Raw genomic sequence first — 10,295 nt, 5'->3', positions numbered from 1 at the left:
ACGGTAAATAATTCCTTCATTTTTAATCCCCATTAATTAATAATTAAGAAATATTCCTACCCTTTTTTTTTAAGAAAATCGGCCCTCACCGTAGCAAATCAACCTCAAATCTCTTGATATAAAATCATTCCATTATCTCTCAACTCAAGGATAGAAAAGTTTCTAGCTTGCCATTTTATCTCCAAAATACTTTACAACTTCCCCATTCAGTTCCCTAGACATCCTTCTCTCCCTTTCTTCGAAAATTTCAGTAGCATAACCTCTCACAAAAATCGTGTGAGGCTAGAGGAAAACAAGAGAGAAAAACAAGAAAGTGAAGCAACTCTGTCTCCACAGCGCCGCGTCGTTGTATTCATTTGTTTTTCTTTCAAAACAAATCCAAGGCATGTCTATATTCTTCCTTTCTCTTCAATCAAGCCATATAGGTATTTTAAACATCACATATACATGATTTTTTGTAGCAAAAACCGAAACCATCACAACATTATTTTCGAAACATGTACAGATTTTTGTTTCGGTTTCCTCTATGCCTCACGAGTTGCTTGTTTTTGTGAGTTCAGGTGGTTGACTCGATCCTAGGCTCCCAAGGCTACACCTAGGCACGTACCAGGATGTGTTAGGACCATGTTGGTCCATTAGTTCAAGCCCATGCACGCAAGGAAGGGAAAGTTTTGCTGTCAAGAGGGAGGGTTCTGATCTTGGCTGCCCTAGGGACTGTAGCCATGGTTAGAATATCTCCTTTGTATGTCTAAGAAGTGACCAAGTTTGCCTTTCAAGGCTTGGTCCATGGTTCCATCGGTTTTCGAAATAAAACATGACAAGTGCCCTTCGAACCCTTTATTTTCTGCATATGTAGGTTTCAAATTTTAGGGGTAGTGTGGATCTTGGTTGGCTTTTTAGCCCTTAGCCATGGTTCATAAAATACCACATCATGTCTAGATCATTCCATGGTCGATCATATGGCCCATGGAATGACACATGACAGCAAGAACGAACAAGACACCCCACGTGTGTGAGATGCGTTCTCGGGTGGATCTTGTGAGTGTTGGCAGGTGTTGCTTGGATTGTGGCTGGCCTAGGGCCCTTAGCTAGGGTTCAAGCCACACCTTAGGATGTTGGTAAGAGGTTCTGGTCGGTGGTTCAAGCCCCAATGGCCAATAGCCTCGCTAATGAAGCAATGCAAGCGCAAGCGCTGCTGCTGTAATTTTGGACAGCAACTTGGTGCTTAGGTTCAGAGGCATGTTTGAGTTCTTGGTTGGCTTTTAGCCTATGGTCCTTCGACGGAACAGTACCTAATTGAGTTAGGAAGGTCATGTTATTGGCCGTTTATGATTTGGTTAATTTTAGAGGTCGTACGAGAATTTACGGTGCAATGTGCCAAAGTGACTCTCGAAAGAGCGTTTCATGTCTTTGGCCTCCATTCACCAAACTTCTAATTTTACAATTTTAGGAGCATTATTTCATCATTTTATGTGTATTTTAATCATGACTAAATGATGGTTTAATCTCGGTTCGGGTTGGCACAGAGTCATGGTTAGAATTTAAGTTGTTGGCCTAGTTGGCCCCGTTTTTGGGTTCAATTACAAAGTCATTCTCAAGTTAATATTATTTGAATTTTTCTCATGTTAGAATTAGGTCGCAGCGAGCCTGGGAACGATCCAACCCATTCGGTAAATAATACAGGACATTTAATTATATTACGTGCATAAAAATATAAAAAGTTTATTTTTGAGATATATGGGATATTGCTTGTGGCCACTTCACACTCATGAGATTGCAGCTTATCATGGGATTATTACGTCATCTGGTGGTCACTGACCAGTTCATGTTCATGTATTGGCACGGATATCCAGCCCAAGTGTTGTGATGATCTCTACCGCCTAGTATACTGTTGTTTAGTCTGATCAGACGATTCAGTTCATGTTATAGGCCACTTGCATAGAACATATTCTCAACAGAAAATTATGATATGCTATTCATGACAGGGCTCTATTGAGCAAAAATTTCACTTACAATTTTTCAGTTATGCACGTATTTATAATTACTCATGACAAGATATTTTCACGTTACGCTTTACGATATGATATCTTTACACGGCATGAAATTTTATAATATATTTACTTGTTATCTACGATATATGCATGCTGAGTCTTTAGACTCACTAGACTTGATTGTTGTAGGTACTGATGAGGTCGGGGCCGAGGGCGGGGACCAGTGAGCCATCTTGGGTCGGCAGTAGTAGGAACCCGAGGACCTCATTTATCAGTTTATTTATTATTTTATGCAAACTCATTTTATCACGATGAATTATTTTAAGTTGTTGCTTTCCGCTGCTACTTTGAACATTAAATATTTTTATCAGTTTATTTTATGAATGAGGCATGTTATTTATTTAAGGAGAAAAAATTTAAATTATTCCGAAAATTTTCAAGTACGAATTTCGGGCCTCTACATGAATGATTTCCTGCTAAAAGAAAGCTTGAATTCGCATTTGCTCTGAGAATTTTATGTAAGCGTAAGGAAGAAGAACTGAAATGGAACGGGTAAAGTACTAATGTACGTGACTGTTCGAATTATTGGACACGTGCCAGTCCAGGAAATTCTGAATAAAAGACGTGTGTACGTGTGGTAAAATCGTGTTGAAAATACATGGATTAAAAAGGGTCCACGTTTCAACCTGTCATTTGTTAAAAGATAGCATTTAATGCTTGATAATCGTCACGTCACTAAATTTGGAATAAAAATGGTTAATTTGTTAGCTTATGTGATAAGATTAGTAAAATAATCAGCTGAACGATCAGTTGTGAAACTGTCTTTTCAGTTGAGAATTTACTAACTGATGTCTTCTCAGTTAACATTTTAAACCAATATTCCCCCTTAATAAATGCATATAAAGATTACGAGAAATTTAAGCAAGACGAATTAAATAAAATCTTATGCTTAGAAGGTTAATCGTCTATTGTAATGACTTTGTCCTTTCATCTTCCTCGTCCCTGTGCTATAAATAAGAGTAGCTCAGTTAGTCTTAAACTTATCAGCAAGTAATATTCAGCAGCTAAAATGGCAGGTGCAGGTAGCTCAAAGACTCCAGACATGGCAGAAGACTTCATGAGCTCAACTGTGGAAAGACGAAAAGCTGAGATGGAAGATGAAGTCTTCCAAAAAATCCTTCGCTTATGGGAAGAACTGCAAGGACTCCAGTTTCTCCAGGAGTGTGGGATGGCTACCACTCCCAGACTGATGGCACAACTGTAGAAATATCGGGAACACTTGCATCGTGCTAACACGGTGGACATATTCGACGACGACAATGTTAACCAGCTGATGCTCTACAAGGAAAGGACGATCCTGGAGCAAATAGCTGACTCCGCTAGATTCCTGAAGACTTCCACCGGTGATTTAAACCGTTGATGACCAAGTGGAGGTCTTTTGTTCAGGAAGAGTTGTACGATGTAATTTTCACCAATTTTTTCAAATGAATAAAATGATATTTCAGTTTATCTTTGTCTTTTGTATTCCTGCAATAGTTAATCTCATCAGTTGAGACGTAATTCATAAACTTAACATAATAACTGATAAAAAATTAATTGACAAATGATTAACTGACATCAGTTGAAATTCAAATGGATAAAAACGAATTGAACAAAATAACTGCCAAAAAATTTAACTGACATCAGTTGAAATTCAAATGGATGAAAGACTAACTGAATGAACAGTAAATGACAATAGAACTGGCGGATGACATAAATTGATTAACAACTGATATAACAACAGCAAAACTGATTTGGTTAAATCAATTAATCCAAGTATATTGCGAAAGTGAGAAAAATTAGTCTCGGGCAATGGTTTGGTGAAGATATCAGCTGCTTACTGCTCAGTTGAGATATATTTAAGTCGTATGTCCTTCTTCAAGGCATGATCTCTGATGAAGTGATGCTTGAAATCTATGTGCTTGGTCCTCGAGTGAAGAACTGGATTGTAGGTAATAGCAATCGTGCTTGTATTATCACAGAATATCAGCGATTCTTTAGGGTCAACTCCATAATCTCTCAGTTGTTGCTGAACCCAGAGCAGTTGTGCACAACAGCTTCCAGCAGCAAGGTATTCTGCTTCAGTTGTGGAAGTTTCAATGGATGTTTGTTTCTTGCTGAACCAAGAGACAGTCTGTCTCCTAGAAACTGACATGATCCACTTGTACTTTTATGATCAAGCTTACATCTTGCATAATCTGCATCTGAATATCCAACTAAATTGAAATATGAGTGTTTAGAATACCATAACCCAACATTTTGTGTGCTCTTAAGATATTTTATAATACGCTTGGCAGATGAAAAATGTGATTGCATAGGATTTTCTTGAAATCTAGCACACATTGTAGAGGCCCGAAATTCGTATTTGAAAATTTCGGAAAAAAATTAAAATTTTCACTTTAAATAATTAAAATGTCTCATTCGTAAAATAAACTGATAAGTAAAGTTTAATGTTCAAAATAACACAGCGGAAGTAATTATTGTTTGCAAAATAAAAATTTAAAATAATTCAACAACATAAAACTGAGTTTGGAATAATAATAAATGCTGAAAATGAGGTCCTCGGGTTCCTACTACTGCCGACCCAAGATGGCTCACTGGTCCCCGCCCTCGGTCCCGACCTCATCAGTACCTACAACAAATAAGTCTAGTGAGTCTAAAGACTTAGCATGCATATATCATAAGTAACAAGTAATAATAATAACATTTCATGCACAGTAAAAATACCATGAGTCTGGCGTGACGTAAAAATATCATATCATGAGTAATTATAATACGTGCATAACTGAACTGAAAATCGTAAGTGAAATGTTGATCGATAGAGCCCTGTCATGAAATAACATGTCATAATTTTATGTTGAAAATATGTTCTACGCAAGTGGCCCCTGAACTGAATCATCTTATCAGACTAAACCACAGTATACTGGACGGTAGAGATCTACCAATACATGAACATGAATCGATCAGTGACCACCGGATGAAGTAATAATCCCATGATAAGCTGCTATCCCATGAAGTGAAGTGGCCACAAGCAATATCGCATATATCTCAAAAATAAACTTTTATATTTTTGCACGTAATATAATTAAATATCCTGTATTATTTTACCAAATGGGTTGGATCGTTCCCAGGCTCGCTGCGACCTAACTTTAACATGAAAAATATGCAAATGATTTAACTTGACCACAACTTTTTAATTGAACCCAAAACGAGACAATTACGCCCAATGACTTAGGTGTTTAATCATGACTTCGTGCCAACCCGAACCAACACCGAACCATCATTTAGTAATAATTAAAATACACCTAAAATAATGAAATAATTCTCCTAAAATTTCAGTACTCGAATTTTGGAGAATGGAGGCCAACCACATGAAACGCTCTTTCGAGAGTCATTTTGGCACATTGCACCATAAATTCCTAACTTGATGATGTACCGTCCAGGCCAAGGCCATAGGCTAAAAACCAACCAAGAACCCAAACGAGCCTCTGAACCGAAGCACCAACTTGCTTTCCAAAAATACAGCAGCAGCGCTTACGCTTGCGTGCTTCGTTTTTGAGACTATCGGCCATTGGGGCTTGGACCACTGACCAGAGTCTCTTACCAACATCCTAAGGTGTGGCGTGAACTATGGCTAAGTGCCCTAGGCCAGCCACAATACAAGCAACACCATGATCCATCCGAAACTCCCACCCGAGAGGCAAACCTGCGCGCGTGGGGGAAATTGCTTTGTTTGCTGTCATGGACCTTTCCAATGGCCATTTGATTGGCCATGGCATGATGTAGAAATCAAGGAGTATGATATGAACTGTGGCTAAGGGCTAAAATGCAAACCAAGATCCACACCAACACCATAAACTCAAAACTCACATGCAGAAAAATGAAGGAGATCGAAGGGGTTGTGCTTGTTTTATTTGAAAACAGATGCAACCATGGACCAAGCCTTGAAAGACCGACTTGTTCTCGTCTTAAACATAATGAGGAGATGTTCTAACCATGGCTATAGCCTTTAGGGCAGCCAAGGTCAGAAACATCCCACTTGGCAGCAAAGAAGAAAAATAGAACACAAAGTGACACTATGGAGATGTCAGTTCTGAATTTCAGCATGCATAGGGCTTGAACAAATGGACCAACATGATCCTAATACACGCTAGCACATGTCTAGGGGCTGCCTTGGGAGCCTGGACACGAGCCAACCACCTGAAACACCAAAAACACAGAACCCGTGAAGGCACACATGAACCAAAAAATTCTATACATAATTTTCGAAAATATCTCTCATGTATTTCGGTTTTTGCTTAATAAAATCATGAGTATGATGTTTTAAAAATACTAATATGACTTGATTGAAGAGTGAAGGAAAATATAGACATGCCTTGGTTTGTTTTGAAAGAAAAACAAACAAAAAAACGACGCGGTGCGGAGGAGATGGAATGCTTCGCTTTTCTTACTTTTTCTCTCTTGTTCCTTAGCTATCTCACGATATTCTCTCTAATATGAGCTCTGAAATTTTGAAATAATGGAGAGGGAGAGAATGGCTAGGGTTGAGGAGAAAGTTTGCAAGATAAAGGAAGGAAATAATCTTTCTATCTTCTAGTTTGTGAGATAAGGAAATAAGAATGATATCAAAAGATTTTTAGGGGTAATTCTAGGGTGCACTTGGTCGATATTTTAGTCTAGGAGCAAGGGAGAAATTGCTTAAATAAATTATTTGTTGGTGATTTAAAAGTGGGGAAAATATCTACCTAGAAAAAGATTAAGGAAGGTTAACAAGGAATGAGTTGTCAAAATAATTTAAATTTTTTAAATGCAATGGCCGAAAATTTGATGCCCAAAAAGGGGGTAAAATATTGCTTAATTATTATTTGTTGAAGATTAAATGGTGAAGGAATTATCTCTAATGAAAAGGTTAAGGAAAGAATTAAGGATGGAGAGTTGACAATTAATTAAATCCCTACAAGTGAAGTGGCCGAAAATTAAGATAATGGGAGGGAAAATATTTCTTAAATATTGTATTTTAAGTCTTTAGTGTTTTATCTACCCATTAAATATTTTAGTGAATTAGGAAATTAATTAATGAATAATATTATCTTGCATGCATGGCTAAATATTTAAATTACCTAAATAATTCATTAAACATCCTTTTACATTAAATTAACTTATTATCTATCTTAAATAAATTCTAGGAATGATTTCTTAATATTAAATTTTATCTCAAACTCCAGCTCCAGTCCAGCCTCACTTAATTAACTGCAAGGATAACAATTAAAATACTGCGTAAAATAATTAAATTTAAAGAAAATAATTTAAATACTTATGCCATAAAAATCATTTAATTTAAATACTAGGAATTATGCATGGCTTATACGTAGTCCGATTTACGAGTTCTACACACATACAGACATCAAATACAATATCAGGACGATTAGCAGTTAGGTATAATAATGAACCTATTAACCCTCTGTAAAGTGTCGTCTCAACTGATATTCCCCCTTGATCAGTGTTCAGTATTACTGATGAGCTCATGAGAGTACTTGCAGCTGAACACGATTCCATGCCAAATTTCTTCAGCTACTCTTTCGTGTATTTAGTTTGACTAATAAAAGTGTCTGCGTCCAGTTGCTTCACTTGTAGTCCAAGAAAGAATGTCAGTTCACCCATCACGCTCATTTCAAATTTTTCCTGCATCAACTTAGCAAATTTCTCGCATAATTTGGGGTTAGTTGACCCAAATATGATGTCATCAACATAAATTTGAACGAGTAAAATGTGACCATTCTTTGAAAATTTGAACAATGTCTTATCAACTGATCCAACAGAAAAATGATTATCAATTAGAAATTTTGAAAGAGTTTCATACCAAGCTCTTGGAGCTTGTTTAAGGCCATATAAGGCTTTGTTCAAATGGTAGACACGATCAGGAAATGATGATTGACAAAACCTGGAGGTTGTTCAACGTAGACTTCCTCTTGCAACTGGCCATTTAGGAATGCACTCTTTACATCCATCTGGTAGTCTTTGAAATTTATGAATGATGTGTAGGCAAGGAATATTCTGATAACTTCAAGTCTTGCAACTTGTTGATATGTTTCATCATAATCAATTCCTTCTTCTTGCCTATATCCTTGTGCTACCAGTCTCTCCTTGTTGCGAACAACTGAACCATCTTCGTTCAGTTTATTTATGTACACCCATTTTGTACCTATAACAGTTTTTGAAATTGGTCTTGGAACTAGGTTCCAGACATTGTTATGGGTAAACTGATTCAGCTCTTCTTGCATTGAATTTGTCCAGTTCGGATCAACAAGAGCTTCATCAGTTTTCTTCGGTTCCAATTGTGATACAAAAACTGAATGAATGAATAAATTGAGCATTTGATTTCTTGTTCTTACCGGGTCAGATGGATTACCTATCACCAATTCTGGAGGATGTGATTTCTTCCATCTGATTTCAGCGTTTGTTACTTTTGTATCAGCAATTTCTTCAGTAGGCAACTGAATGTTTTCAGTTTCAGTTGCTGCATCAGTTGGTAATTGATTATTCTCAATAGGATCTTCCAACTGATTATCAGGAACAACTTTCTTTTCAACTGATTGATCTACAATTTCAGGTTCGGGTGTTTGAAGGATGTTTCGATTGATATGATTTTCTTCATGATCATTCTCCAAACTGAGATCTGTAAATCGATCAACTAGCTCAACTGGATCAGTTGGCTTATCAGTTAGTGCAGTTTCATCAAAAACAACATGTATAGACTCTTCAACATTTAGTTTACTTTTGTTAAAGACTCTATAGGCTTTGCTAACTGACGAATATCCCAGAAATATTCCCTCTGCAGATTTAGCATCAAAGGCTTTTAAATGATTTTTGCCATTGTCAAGAATAAAACATCTGCAGCCGAATATTTTGAAGTAAGAAACCACACTTTTTCGTCCATGCCAGATCTCATAAGGTGTTTTAAAATGATTTTTATTAATCATCGATCTGTTCTGAGTATAACACGCAGTGTTTACTGCCTCTGCCCAAAACCTTTGAGAAATACCAGAATCAACAAGCATTGTAATAGCAGCTTCTTTAAGCATTTGATTTCTCCTCTCAGCTACACCATTTTGCTGAGGAGTTCTAGCTGCTGAGAGCTCATGCTTAATTCCAGCATTTTCTACTATATTTGAAAGAATTTGATTGATTAATTCAGTTCCTCGATCGGATCTGATTCTATCAATTCCGACTGATTTCTCATTTAATATTCTTTTGAAAAGCTTGATCAGTTGAGTAGCAGTTTGGTCATTGGATTTGAGAAAAATAACCCAAGTAAATCTTGAAAAATCATCTACAACCACCAAGGTGTATTTCATTCTTCATAGGATCATGACTAGTATTTGACCAAATAGATCCATACATAACAGCTCTGAGCATCGGGAAAAATATTTACTGCCCTTGTTTTTAAAAGAAGATTTCACTTGTTTACCAAACTGACATGCTGAGTAAATTTTATCTTTGGGAAAATCCATTTTAGCTAAACCAATGACAAGATCGTTATTACTCAGATATGCAATAGATTTAAAGTCCAGGTGGTTTAATCTCTTATGCCACAACCAGTTTTTAGAAGATTTTGAAGCAATAAACATACTGGTGCATAAGGTTGATCATTCCAACTGACTTTGTAAGTGTTTCCACACCGTTTGCCAGTTAGTATGACCTCATCAGTTGCATCTTTGACTGAACAAGAATGTTTATCAAACTGGACTGAGAATCCATTATTGCATAACTAACTAATGTTAATCAGATTATACTTAAGATTCTCAACTAATAAAATATCATTAACGATAAAGTTACTATGGATAAGCTTACCCTTACCCATAGTTTTACCTTTGGAATTATCTCCGAAACTGATGTTTGGTCCAGTGTACTTGATCAGTTGAGATAGCAAATTTGCATATCTTTTCATATGTCATGAGTGTCACGCCCCGAGTCCGAAGCGTCGGTGACATCCGGCATTGTTTAACAATTACTTGAAAACAATTAAGCCTTGTATCGAAATGCCAAAACCAGTCTTTTTCATAAATTAAACATTATCTTTACATTGACAATAGAATTAGAAATACATCAGAGTTTCAAATAGTGGAAACTAAAAGAAAACGAAATCTTGAGTTCTGATCTTTACCTTCGATTCACTAACCCAAGAAAACATCTTGCTCTTCCTCATTCAGTTGCTCCTCATTTTTATCTGAAATTTGTGAGGGGATGAGTGTTTTGGGAAACACT

This window comes from Primulina eburnea, chromosome 16 (assembly GCF_022965805.1).
Source record: "Primulina eburnea isolate SZY01 chromosome 16, ASM2296580v1, whole genome shotgun sequence".
NCBI classification, from domain to species: domain Eukaryota; kingdom Viridiplantae; phylum Streptophyta; class Magnoliopsida; order Lamiales; family Gesneriaceae; genus Primulina; species Primulina eburnea.
The sequence above is the reverse complement of the archived record's forward strand: the minus strand, read 5'-3'. Positions refer to the sequence as shown.